This window comes from Onychostruthus taczanowskii, unplaced genomic scaffold (genome assembly GCF_017590055.1).
Source record: "Onychostruthus taczanowskii isolate IOZ18803 unplaced genomic scaffold, ASM1759005v1 scaffold13, whole genome shotgun sequence".
Taxonomy (NCBI): Eukaryota; Metazoa; Chordata; class Aves; order Passeriformes; family Passeridae; genus Onychostruthus; species Onychostruthus taczanowskii.
Window position 1 is genome coordinate 14077676 of NW_024498462.1, and position 13899 is coordinate 14091574.

The 13899-nt window shown below is 41.0% G+C and overlaps 1 long non-coding RNA gene across 1 annotated transcript; it reads right to left on the bottom strand.

The window, feature by feature from the left end:
- Positions 1-374: 374 nt before the first annotated feature.
- Positions 375-13676, bottom strand: LOC121331851. The gene is made up of 4 exons (XR_005952072.1): positions 13583-13676; positions 12546-12642; positions 8403-8564; positions 375-457 (listed from the first exon to the last, which is right to left on the bottom strand). It is a non-coding gene; the product is annotated as an uncharacterized LOC121331851 (long non-coding RNA).
- Between the last annotated feature and the right edge of the window lie 223 nt (positions 13677-13899).

The following is a 13899-nucleotide window of genomic DNA, read 5'->3' on the forward strand; positions in this document are numbered from 1 at the left end:
TAAAGATAGAATATAGAGATAATCTCATTTCAGCTTATTAATTATGCCTTGTAAGCAATGAATCAAATCACTGCTGTATAATACAATTACTGCTGTAATTTGTAGTCATTACAGTTTGCACTGAGGTATAATTGTGTAATTCATTTTCTGCAGGTTATTGACAGAGAAGGTCTTAACAACTTCAGCATGGAGGCTTTGGGTTTGCTACAGTTTAATTTGCAGATCATTAGCACAATAGACCTAATAGCTTGCTGTGCCTACCCATCAAGGAGTTATTTATGTTTGGAGCAGGCACAAAAGAGAAAGATGAAGAAGAGACTGGAGGTAGAGGCATTATTACCTGGTGCCTGGCTCCCCTTGCAGTCTGCAGCTCTGTGGCATCAGTCCTGGGCAGAGTTAATTCTCTGGTCAGCTGTATCTCCTAGCAGCTCGTTTGAAGATGAGGTGGCTTTCCTGCCTGCAGTGAATTATTCCAATTAACAAGTTAATATTTTGGCACAGTCGTCTGCATCTGATTAATGTTCATTAAATCAATCGTGATTTGATTGAAATACATTTTTAAGTGTCAACCTTCCCATTGAAGTGGAGCACAAGAAGTGCTGTTCCTGCTGACACCTGCCATGGAATAAAATATAACAAATAAGTCATGTTCCAACTGTGGTTTTTCTTCTGGTTCTGTTAAATATCTGTCCTGACTCTTATTCATGGTGGCTTTGGGTTTTTTGGTTTGTTTTCCTTTTTTTTTGTTTTGTTTTGATGTGTCTCTACAGTATTTTAAGAATGATTGTTTTCACACTTATTCCAACTCCTTCTCAAGTACCTGGCTGTGCTTCTAAGTTATTGTGAGTACAATTATTCACAATAAATGCAAGATGAGATTAAATGTGCCCATTGAGGTGAAGGGGAGAAAGAAAGGATCTTGTACTTGACCCAAGCAACAGCACCCAGGAAATTTATATTCAGGATTATGAAAAATATATCCTGTATGGAAACCATAATTAATTTTCCACACTTCCTGCCATTATTGGAAATTTCCTTTAATTGACCATTCTCAATTAGCATGTTTTCATGGAGTCATAATTTCTACACCCATCTGCTGAGACTTACATACATCTTACACTGTATTTAGAAAATTATAAGAAATTATATTCCTTACTGTTTGCATGTGACTTTTTTTTAAAACTACTCTTTAGGGGGAAAGAAATAAATTTATAAGTTGCCATTAGGGCCTGCAACCAAATAAAGTTCTTCCATTCTTTTCCTTGATGCAAACTTTATCCTCAGAATGCCGAATTCAAATTGTAGAGCCTCAGAAATTCTTTGAAAAAATAATAATGGCAAATGTTGCTATGGTTACAGAGCCATTCCCATTTGCTTTGCTTTTCTGCCTCAGTAATGAAAGTGGAATGAGGGATTTTTATTCCAACTGTCTGTACCATGCTTTGTAGGGGAAATGCATATCACACTAAATATTCCCCATTAATTTTTGAAACCAGAATGTTTTGGGGGTTGGTGTTTCTGAAGCTCTTTCCCCCGTTTTCTTATTAAAGTTGATTAAAGACAAATATCATCTTAAAAGCTGCAGTGAAAGTGTGAGTTTTGCCCACAATTCCACTTGGATAAAGGGCAGACTCAATTTCTATCCTTCCTCAGTCTAACACCCCTTGGGTATAAAATACTGAGCTTGGATTGCCTTAATTTACTGAGTTACCTTATTCTCAGGAGTGACTGGCACTGGGGCTTTTATTTTAAGACTGAAGCACAGGATATCCTCAAGATTACTCAAGCTCATGTGGAACAGATAAAGTAGTGCTTTGGGATGTTCAGTTTTATCCCTCTGGGTTGCTGTTTTTTGTTTGGTTTGGTTTTTTTTTAAGTTGTACTTTTGTGATCAGCTTGCATTTCCTTGTCCTTCCAATAACACAAACCTCTGTGACCCCAGAAAAACCCTCACAAATGCTTCACTTCCCAAGGCACTTCCCTCACTGTCATTTCCACTGTGGCAGAACTTTAAACATTTGGGAAAATCTCCTGATTTTCTTATCAACAAAAGCATCATCAGCAGCATTCCCTGAGAATCAAAATGCATTTGGAAGCAGGGATTTGCAGCTGAACTGCTCTCCTGAGGGCCATGAGCAGCTCTGTAAGGCAGCAGAGATGTGGCATCACAGAATCACCCATGCCTCCCCTGGGGCGTCCAGTCCTGCTGCAGAGAGATTTTTGGGAAAAGACAATGCAAATAAAGGCACAGAAACACACCAGAGATTGTGCAGGGGGTTCAGGGTTTGGGGTTTTTTTTCCCCCAAAACCCCATTTGGGATGAGAGCAGGGTTCCATTTCCCAGGAGCTGAAGTCCTGCACTATTTCACAGAGCCCCGTCAGGCTGAGGTTCTTTGCTGTCTGCCTCAGTAGCACAAACATTTGGAGTGGGGATGGCAGCAGGACCCTCATTAAGGTTTTCTGATACTTTTCTTAGTAACAAGCAGTTCTCACTAGCTCCCAGTTTTGCCGAGCAGCTATGTGAATTTTTCCATTCTGCATGGCTTTTCTAGATTCTCAGACACACACCCACACAGAGCCAGATTCCCTGTGATGCTGGGTTCCAGTTTATTTGATTATTTCAGCCAAAGCAGTTGAGAGTTAACCTAAGGAAGCAGTATATTATTGTGGGTTTATTTTATTTTGGGGAATATTTTCAGGGTGGATTTCAGTTTCCCTTCATTCTCTCAAGCCTTTGATTTTTGGAAGACTTTGCTGCAGAAACTACACTCAGTGGACTTTAGCACTTGCCTGCCTTTGCTGCCCCCACGAAAACCTGTCCACATTTTCTAAACCACAAGACTAAGATCTCCAGCTAATTCCTGGGCAGCATTGGTAATGAAACCGAGCCCTTCATGAGTGTTTTTGCCTGGATATTGTCTGTTCTCACACAGCAACTGCCTGTGCAGACTCCTAATGAACCTGCTCAGACTGGGCAGGCAGGAAGGGGAAAGCTCTGGGAATTTGCCAGCCTGGGGTGCAGCAGTTATTCCAACTGTCTGTACCATGCTTTGTAGGGGAAATGCATATCACACTAAATATTCCCCATTAATTTTTGAAACCAGAATGTTTTGGGGGTTGGTGTTTCTGAAGCTCTTTCCCCCGTTTTCTTATTAAAGTTGATTAAAGACAAATATCATCTTAAAAGCTGCAGTGAAAGTGTGAGTTTTGCCCACAATTCCACTTGGATAAAGGGCAGACTCAATTTCTATCCTTCCTCAGTCTAACACCCCTTGGGTATAAAATACTGAGCTTGAGTTGCTTGAGCATTTCCTACTTGAGGCTGGAAGGAGGGGTGCAGAAAGAGGGCTGGGAGCTGCTGCTCCTCTGAATCCCCTGCTGATGTGGGGGACAAACCAGGCAGGATCTGAATGTGGACACTCTGAGCAGTGTCATAATCTAAGAATATTTTAAAGATCCCAAGTAACTTGGTGCCTAAAGCTTCCTCTGACAGAAAAAGTAACTTACAGAAGGGACAGAAGCCTAAAAGTGCAACAGCTGCCGTGCCCTTGGGCTGGGAACTTTAGTTTGAGAGCCAAGCAGCAGCAAAGGACACGGAGCAGTTTGTGATGGAGATCTGAGGCTTGCTCAGATTGCTCAGATTTCCTGCTATGTGCTGACAGCACAGAACTGGGGAGATAAGAGGACCTTTGTGATGTGCAGGCAGAGCTGAGGCTTTGCAGCACTGTAAAGAAAGAAATAAGTGGGTTTTTTTTTTCTTTTTGCACTGGCAGTTGACTGGGCTCTTGAGAAATGGGGAGGAATGGAAGAGAGGAATTGCAGGAATTTTAGAAATGGAAGTTAAAAGTTGAGAATTCAAGAGGACTGCAGATAGGAAGGTGAGTAGAAAAGGGCTGAGAGGAGTCTGGTATTTCAGGAGGGAGAGGAGGGGACCCATGAGATTCTCAGACTGCAGCTGACAGAATAAACATTGTGGAGAGCAGAATAAAGCTCAGGAAAGAACGCAGTAGAACGAATTTTTCCAATTTCAGAAAGAAGAAAGAGTTTATCCACATAAACTTGCAGAGTCTGGATTTAGAGTTGGACAGCAGCAGAAAAATCAGCCACTAACGGTGTCACACCCAAAGCCAGCCATGCCAGGGAGGGGTTTAGCATTTGCTGCTGCTCCTGTAGAATTAGTTAGGTGATGATGATGATGATGATGATGATGATGATGATTATTATTATTATTATTATCCAATATTTAGCTGTGTTTCTTAAGTGAGAGTCAAATTATAAACTCCTTCAATCTTTTCAAATTATAAAGTGACCAGAAGTGGGTTAATCTGGAGTACAGTTGATATTCACTGCTCAGGGTTTACTCTGACTGACCTCTCAAAAGCACAGAAATGGACACTGGAGCCTTTAGAGACAGCTACAGACCCAAAAACTTGACTGAAAAGCCCCTGTAATATGCTTGAAAAAAAATAAAGCCATTTTTGTCCAAATATATTATGGAAGCTGCCTTAAACAATAAATGTTTCTGATTCTTACTTGCTAACACTGTCAAAGAATTTGGACACTCTGTGCAACATCATAATCTAGGGATATTTTAAAGATTCTGAGAAACTTGGTGCCTAAAGCTGCTTTGACAGAAAAAGTAACTTATTCAAGTTTTAGTTTTGTATTTCTGTGAAATTTATCTTCAAATATTTGACTGAAGTTTTGAGACGTCTCTCTTGATTTCGTGAGATGTGAAACGTTTAATTAAAATTGACTTAAAATCTAAAGAAATACATGGAGAACTGGTTCAGATAACTTAAACACGGGGTAGGGAAAGACTTTATATATTTGCATATTTTATTGCTGGATATAAAAAGCAATTTTTCAAATAAATGCTAGTTCTTCTGAGCCTTCCACATTTATCTGCAGAAAGATCAAACAGAGTATGAAATTTCAGAATGCTCTGACTTCCTGAGCTGCACTAAAAATATTTTAGTTCTGGCTGTCCAATGTAAGTTACTGGAGGATGTTCTGTGATTTAATTGGTCTCTACTGGTTTTATGCTCAAAGGACAGTTCCTTTCAGATAGCTGGCAAAACTCTTGTAAGAAAAATAGCAATCAATATCTAAGATGGGGTTATTAAAGGAAAATCTTATCTTCTTTGTCTAGCTCAGTTTAAATTTTCATACATTTTTTCAATTGTAGTCACTGAAATAATTTTTTTAATTATTAATGCTGCTCTGTCTGTAATTTTATGCCCTTTGTTGTTTCCTTGAACTGACTTCACTGTGGGATGAGAGCTGCTGAAGTTTAGATTGACATCCTTTGCCATTTCCCAGACAGAATTCCCACCCACCCCAACGCCTGAACCTCTGAGAGCAGCACGAGCACCCCTGAGCACTGGGAGCATCTGCAGAGAGTTAAATAAAGAGGATTTTAATGCCTTAAATGATTTCCCATTTAAACCTTCCCAGCTGCTAGGAGATGTGTCCTACTAAAAACACTCTATGCTGTCCAAATATGCTGTTTTATGAAGTATAAATCATTTTCCAAGTGATTCTTTATCTGGGTTTTTACTGTTTACACCTGCAGATATCTAAAATTTGCCATCAGTCTGTGCATTTTGGGCCTGGAGCTGTCTTTGTCACACCCCACACATTCCCTGGTGTGACAGATTTATACACACAAATTGTTTTGGTTGTCCACACCCCAAAACCAAAGTGATTGCTGATATCGATTCTTGCTTAATACAAAGGGTGATCACAGGATTATTAAGGTTGGAAAACATCTCCAAGGTGACCAAACCCAGCCTCCTGGAGATGGTTGAGTGGGCATGGTGGTTTTGGGGCAAAGTGCCACCAGCTCCACTCATTTATTGAACCCATCCAGGGTTTGTGGTTCCTCCACTTCCCTGGGCAGCTCATCCCAATGCCAGACCACTCCTGCAATTAAGGAATTTTGGAATTTTTCCTTCTATCCAACCTGATTATTGATTTTTACTTTAAAAAAAAAATAAATAAGAGAGAGAGAGAGAGAGAGAGTAAATAAAAGAGAGAGAGAGAGGGAGAGAAGCTGATTATTGAGTGATTCTTTATCTAGTGAATTCAGCCCACTACTTACAGTGAATGTTAGAATAATCAGCTTTTAACAAGTGGAAATAAAGGTGTAGCAGGAGGGCAAAGGAGTCTGCAGAACTTCATATGTTTTTGGCAGGTGGAAACTCATTAAAACTGCACATGCTTGAGGAGGTGGCAGACAGATTCTGTGCTGCTCTTGAGACAATGCTCACAGAAATATTCCTGTTTCATCTGCCTGATAAATGGTGATCTTGGAAAAGAAAGCGGTTCTTCTGCAGGCAGCTGTGCAATTCAGTGCCTCACACTTCCCCTCTCTGAGCACCATAAAGATGAAGTCTATTGCCTTAGACATTTACAAATCAAATCTTTTCATGCCACTAAGTGCTGCCGGAGAGAAGCACAGGTGGAAAATCCCTGCTTGGCTCTGGAGGGAGGCCAGCAGCAGGGCTCCCCCTGCCCCAGCAGAGCCTGCACTCCTGAGCAGCACCAGTGCTGAGAACAGCTCTGCTTTTGGCACTTCCAGTGCTGGAAGAGGGACACAGCTCCAGGATGGCTAACTTCTCATTTAAGATTACTAACTTCTCATTTAAGATGGCTAACTTCTCATTTAAGATGTATAACTTCTGATTTAAGATGGATAACTTCTCATTTAAGATGGCTAACTTCTCATTTAAAATGGCTAACTTCTCATTTAAGTCCTGCACTTCGAACCAAAACCCACCTGTCCATCCCCTCTCTGATGCTGCAGCTCTGGGGTTTGAGCTGCACTGCAGAAATATCTGAATTTTATGGGTGGGATTGCTTTTTTAATTTATTTTTCCTTTTTATTTTCTTTTTTATATATATATATATTTATGGAAGCACAGGCGTTTCTTTTTTCTGTGTGCACACACAGCTCCCAGCCACAGGTTTGGGGAAGGGCTGAAGGTCTGAGGAGGCTCTGGAAGGGGCAGGGCAAAGCCCCTGCCTGGATTGCAGTTGTTTTTCATCCAGTGCCACTGGCCATGCACCTGCATAAAGCTTCCACACACTTTAATAATTTGGAGGATTTTAATTAAAAGGAAATTATAGCAGTTCTGTCACTCTCCCCTTTCTTTTTCTCCCCTTTCTTTCTCCCCTTTCTTTGTGGAAGTAGATAAACTGATTGAACACTGTTTTCTTTTTTTGGTCTTCAGTTGTAATGTTTCATAATATCAAACCACCATCAGAGCACTCACGACTAAAACAACAATGTCAATTTGATTTTAGTTTAATCTAATTCAGGATAGAGCTTTAAATCTTATATAACACATATGGCAATCTTTATTTTTATCTTCTGGGAAACTTATACCAAGAGTTTGAAGCAATTTAAGCCTTTAAACTGAGAATTATATCAACCCAAAGATTGGTCAATATTGGGACAAAAGCTGATTTTTGAGCCCTCAGCAGATCTGGAATTGCTCTCATGAACTGACCCCCAGTTTTGTTCTTTTTTTTTTATTATTTTTGAGATATAAAGATGTGAGTGGTATGAAGATGTCAGTGTATAAAGTTCTTTCTTCCACAAAAACACAGCATGTTAAAATTCCAAGTGATAGAGGAGGCTTTTCTGGCATGTAGCAGGAAATATTCTGAGTGACTCCAGCATGGTTTTCCTCTTGTCAACAAGTTAATTTGAAGAAAAATAGCTGTGCTTCCAAAATAATAGTGTCTCCTGTCATAGAATTGCTGAACACTTGGTTCTGCTACACGGATTTTTATTAGAGAGAAGCAAGACTAATTTACAAACATCAAGAGGCAGAATGTGATAAACCTGGCTGTGCTTGGATGTTTAGAGAATCTGCACTGTCAGTTTAGCTACAAATGTGCTGTGGCAGTCAGGAACACTTGCCAAACTTCACTGCAGCCAAAGCCCACTTTGTATTCTCAAAGGATTTCTTGGTTTTCTGAGACAGACAAAGGTCATCAAGTCTGACTTGATGTATGTCTCCATCATCTGGGTATTCAAAAGACAGAAGCTGAAGTCCTTGAAGTCCATTGCAGCTATTCAGCTACATGGATTAGAAATGTACACTTGAATTTCTTTCGTCTGGTATTTTCATTTGAGATGTGCAAGAGAGGTGGAGGGAAAGAATGAAGCAGCAGTAATGGATTAAAAAAGCTTTTAAGCTCATCTGAAAAAGAAATATATTGCATCTATCCATCAGTTACATTGCCCATGACCATTTTAAAAATTCTAAAAGTCCAACACCTTTTTGACAGTGTCCATAAATGTGTACTGTAATTCACTGCTTCGTTCACTATTCTGCACTGATGCAAAATATATGAATTCATAATTGCCCACAGCATGGCTGGAGACCCACCTGAGTTTTGCTAATGACAATTTCCCAAACTTCTCGAACTCTGTCAGCACAGCCTTCAGTAATTTGCCTCCTTTTGTATTCTGATGGAGCCTGGAAACAGCTACAAAATCTGATAGTGTGCTCCTGGGTCTGGCTTTGCGTGGCCTCGTTGCCTTCTTTCTCCTAAAAAGAAACACATCATTATGACCTCCCTGCCACCTTTGTGAACACAAGCTGTTACATCTCTCTCTCTCTCTCCCCTGGATATTTTTCAGAACTTCCACATGGACTTTTTTATCACTGTTCACCTCAAAAGATCCAAGGCACCTGCTGAGGTACTCCCTGTGCACCCCTAGTCCTTGTGATGCAAACACTAAATGGCATTTACAGTGCAAAGCTGGTTTGATTTTTTTCTTCAGCAGCAAATCAGAGGGTGGATTTTTAACTCTAAGGACACCTTCTTGTCTCCAGAAAGAGATGGAGCACTGCTACCTGTGCTGCATGTAAATGAGAGTCAGCCCTGTAAGCGGGAGGCTGAGCGCGGGGCAATTCTGACCTCTGAAATGGATGTTGTGTTTATTAGAGCACATATGTATCCCAGCTACAAATCAACACTAAATTATACAAGTCAAGGCCTCTTTGACTTGAAACAGCTGCTAAAGGCAGAAATCAAACACACAGAGACACCCAACAGAACCCAGCCCTGGCAGGCTGCAGTGGGAGCTTTCAAACACCACCCAGGGCTTTTACCAATAGTTTTGCTTTCACTTTCATCAGTGTAAAGGCATTACGTGATTCTCTCTGAAAATAAAGATATCCAAGGAAGATGAAATAAGAGAAAAATCTATATCTGAATGTATTATTTGCCTGTTGCCTCAGAGAACAGCTCATTGCTGCAGTGTTCTAACGAGCCACTCTGTGCTGGGCTCTGACTGCATTCCTAATGACACAGTTCTGCTCTCTGCAGTCTCAAACAGCATTTCTGTAGTGGCACACAAAGGCAGAGCACTTTACTTTTGATTCCACAGGAAAAGTTGGAGGATGTTCAGAACTCCCAGCCTCAGCACGTCCAGAGCAAATTTGCTTGGACAGAAAGAACGAGGGAAGGGGAAAGGGGAGAGGGGAAAGGGATTTCAGTTAATGCAGAAGGGAGCTGCCACCCCAGACTGGCACATGGGACTGTGTCAGAGTCAGGGATCTTGGTCCTTGCTGGGCAATTCCCTGTGCCTTCAGTGAGAGAGAGGGAACATTGCAAAAAAAGTGCTGTGAAGTGACTGAGGCAGTGAGAGAATGAGGGAGGGGCTCAGGTGAAACCATGACCAGAGTCAAAATCCCAGAATGGTTTGGGCTGGGAGGGAGCCTAAAGCCCATCCCATTCCACCCTGCCATGGCAGGGACACCTTCCACTGTCCCAGGCTGCTCCAAGCCCTTGGGCACTAGTGAAACCATGACCGGAGTCAGAATCTCAGAATGGTTTGGGCTGGGAGGGAGCCTAAAGCCCATCCCATTCCACCCTGCCATGGCAGGGACACCTTCCACTGTCCCAGGCTGCTCCAAGCCCTTGGGCACTTCACAGCTCTTTGGGCAGCCTGTGGCAGAGCATCACCATCCTTCCAGGGAGATTTTTTCCTAATATCTACTTCAAACTTGTATATTCACTCTTACAGGGGAGAATTTTTCCTAATATCTACTTCAAACTTCCTCCCTGTCATTTGAAGCCATTCCCCCTTGTCCTGGCACTATATGCCCTTGTAAAAAGTTTCTTGATGAAAGGTATCTAGGCAAAAATAATTTAGTTTTTCTCCTGGCTTTCTCAGTCTCTGCTAACCTGAAGTTTTCTGAGGGAGAGGACAGGAATAGACATTAAATCAGACCTAAGATCTTCCTCCTCTCACCCCTTAATGAATGCCATAAAACCCAGGCTGCTGGGTCTCTCATTATCAGGTAATCATGCTGGACCTAAAATAACTTCCCTTCTGAAGCTTTATCAGAACCTGACCTTTCCTTAAAACCTTTTTAATAAATTGTCACTTTCATATGAAATTAATCTTGGAAAAAGACCTGGCCAAGGGTTTGTTCATGGACTTTTACTTTAGACATCAGCATGATTGTGCATCCATGGCTACAAACACACTGTCCTCCCAGCACTACTGACCAACCAGCATTTTAATTTTATTTTCAGCCATAGGCTTTTTTCCTGATCTTTTTGTGTAACTAAAAAGCTTTGGGAACTATAGATACAGGCATAATTAATAAAGCCTCGTGTATTTATGGCAGTATTTTAAACTTCTCAGTGGAGCGCTTCGATTTTGAGAGCAAATGTGTAAAGTCTCCATCTCTTTTCATGCCAGTCTGATAACAGAGGAACAGTTTCAGAGCTCTGTCACTCCTTTCACATTCTGTTTACAATAGCAGCCAGCCTTTTTTGCTTTATACTTGCTTGAACAGTTATCTGGCAATCCTGGGGACTGGTTTGTGCTTTTCTCCCGTGGCAGGAAAGAGAACCAAGCCATAACTATACCACAAATAAATACCTGAGAGATTTAACCTCTGGCCAAGTACAGGCTGAGGATAGATGGCATTGCACGTGCCTATGAGCATCACCAAAATAAGCAGAGTCTCCTCAGGAAGCTAGCAATACATCACACAGTAACTCCCAGCTGAGGAGGAATTCCTGGATAATCCCCTCAAACACAGGCACTGCCAGGATTCCCTGCACCACCCAGCAGAGCCCTTCACTGCTGGACACCACTGGGTTATATAAACCCCCACTAAGTAAAGCAGCTTATTCTGAATTTATGGGTTTTGTCTGACTCACTTTCCTCAGAGTAACACTGCTCCCTCACTGTCCAACAGCTAAAGAAGTTTCCAGCATAAATTCATCCCAGGACAAGGCATTTATACCTGTCCTTTGCTAAAAATCAAACAGCAACTAAGCAGTGAAACAAAACAAACAAAAAAACCCACAGAACCCAACAATCCACCTTTTCAGCAGCTCAGCCTTCTGTTCATGGGTACAGCTAATAGAGAATTGTTATGGTAACCTGACAAAGCCAGAGTCACTGTGATATCAGTCTTTGTTATCAGCATGTCAGCCACCTAATAAATACATTCCATCATCTCTGTGGGAGTTTCAGTCATTTAGATGGTAATTCCTCTTCATAGGTATGTTCTACACCAGGTGCCAAATATAATCATCTGTAATATTACTGGTGATGTATTTTAACACTTTTCATGCCCCTACACTTGTGTGTGGTTTCATTATGTAGGAAGTGTCTCAATTTAAATTTGTATGTCCCATCCACGCAGGACATCTTCCTCTTGAAACTTGAAAACATTACTGCACTTCTGAAATGCGACAGCAAGGCAAAGTAACAAAAATTTATCTCAAATCCAATTAAAATTTTTTGAGCAGTCTAAGCTACCATTGAATATATTTTTATCCTGGTCTGTTTGTGAAGGGTCCTATGAGCTTGGTGGTGTACCAGAAGTGATTTTACAATATTTTCTTGTCTCAGCTTTAGATATTCAGGGTGCTTCTCTCCAGCCTGCCAGCCAGCTGCAAATGGCTCTGCAGCTGTCTCTCCACACTTACAGATTGGCCTTCTGGGAGGGAACAGGGACCAAGTTAGAAGATGGCATTAATAAAAGCTAGACAGGCTCTCCCACATTTTGTACCAGACTCCTAATCTACAAATCTGGGCCAGATCTTTCCCCAAGTACTTCTGGAAGCTTTTCTATCCATGGTGCTGTAAATGTGTAGCAAGGAACAGTAATTTTAGCTGATCTTTTAGTTATTTTAGTGAACATGTATATAAATTTTGCATAAAGAGAGATATTTAGAACTGTATCTATAACTTTACGGTGTTTTTTAAAGAGTTGTTTGAGTAATACAAGCACAATCTTTTTCAGATTTCAAAGAGAAGCAGACTTTACTGTAGAGGACTTCGGCCTGTAGCAAAGTGGGGGAAGGGAAGGGCTGCTAGCAGTATCTGCCATTATTGCCAGAATTTTCAACTGCCAAATCCATAACACTTTAGGTCTGAAGTTTTCTGAAGGACAAAGCACAGCCCCTATTAATTCCCATCTTAAAAGTTCCATCTCCAAAGTCTGTCTTATTCTTTGATGTGTAAAAACTGAAGTGCATCCAGGATGAGGACTCACCTGTGAAAACATGGCAATTAGTTCTGCATGAAAGCAATCAAGTCAAATTCAAGAAGAAGAACAAGCTCTTCTGTCTCAGAGACTGTCCCAGAAGACCCTGCCAAAAGGATGATCAAGAATACTGGGAAATATTTAACAGCAAAGGAATATCTTATTTGAAAAATAAAAGAGTGGTCCTCAAGCCACTCAATTTTTGGTCTAAAGAGTTAAAAACCAAACAGCAGAACAAAACTTTAAAGTGTTAGGTCTGGAAAAAATGGAAATGAGCTGGAATTTGTATTCTGAAGAAGAGCTAAAGTAGAGCAAGAGAAGAAAACAGCTGCTTTAGGAATACAAACACTAAATTTATGGATGCTGAGAGGACAGTGGGATTGAGCTGTTTAATGCATTGTGTAATGCACCACAAGTGTTGGCTTAGAATATTTAACCAGGAAGGCTAAAAACTTAGACCAGGCTGGACAAAGTTCATGAGTGGGTTACCTCCTCATTCTTTTTGATTATTTTTGAATTATGTATTTTCCTGCTCAAGCCTGGAAAAAAAAACTGTATTGCAATAGAGAAGAGCCTCAGAAGTAGCAGTGGCAGTCCCAGGCAGTGGTGAGTCCCTGGTGACACTGAAGTGACACCTGGCCCAAGCCAGGCCAACAAGGTTTGCTCACCCCCACAACAGCCACCACAGCATTTAATTGTTGCACTGCATTATTACACAGTTCATCTCCTAAATGGCTCCTTCAGAAAGCAACAAAGAGCAGAAATGCTAAAACCTAACTCAGACGAGAAAACACAGATTTAATTCCAGGAGTGGAAGTAATGTAATGTCACCAGGGAATCCAGGAACAGGGCTGTCAGGGATGTGGGGGGTTCTCATAGGCTTGCCACCAAATTTTAACATCACTTTCTCATTCTTATTTTTTACTTTCTGTCTCAAATTTGGTTGCTTTAATCACCTTCAAAATAATAAAAAGGTTACCCTACACATAATAATGTATAGGCTAATATAATATTATCTATTTTTATATATATTGTCTGCTACTTACCCTCAAACCAGCTGCAGCAGGTAAAGGAAGAAGGGGAATTTTGCCATTTTGATTATCTGTTGCTATTCTGGTTATCCTGACAAGCTCTGCAAGTCTGTACCAGTGACAGAGGCCTGGACAGAATTAGAGTACATTAGAATTAGAATTAGCTAATTAACACAAAAGGCTGCTAAAGCCTTCTATCCCTACAAGCATGTTTATACACACACCCACACTTTGCAGCACCGGACCAGACACAAAACCAGATGAACTTTAACTCATCCTCAGGAACAATTTCTGAGCTCACAGCCACCACACACTCCTGCAGTCAGCAAGAG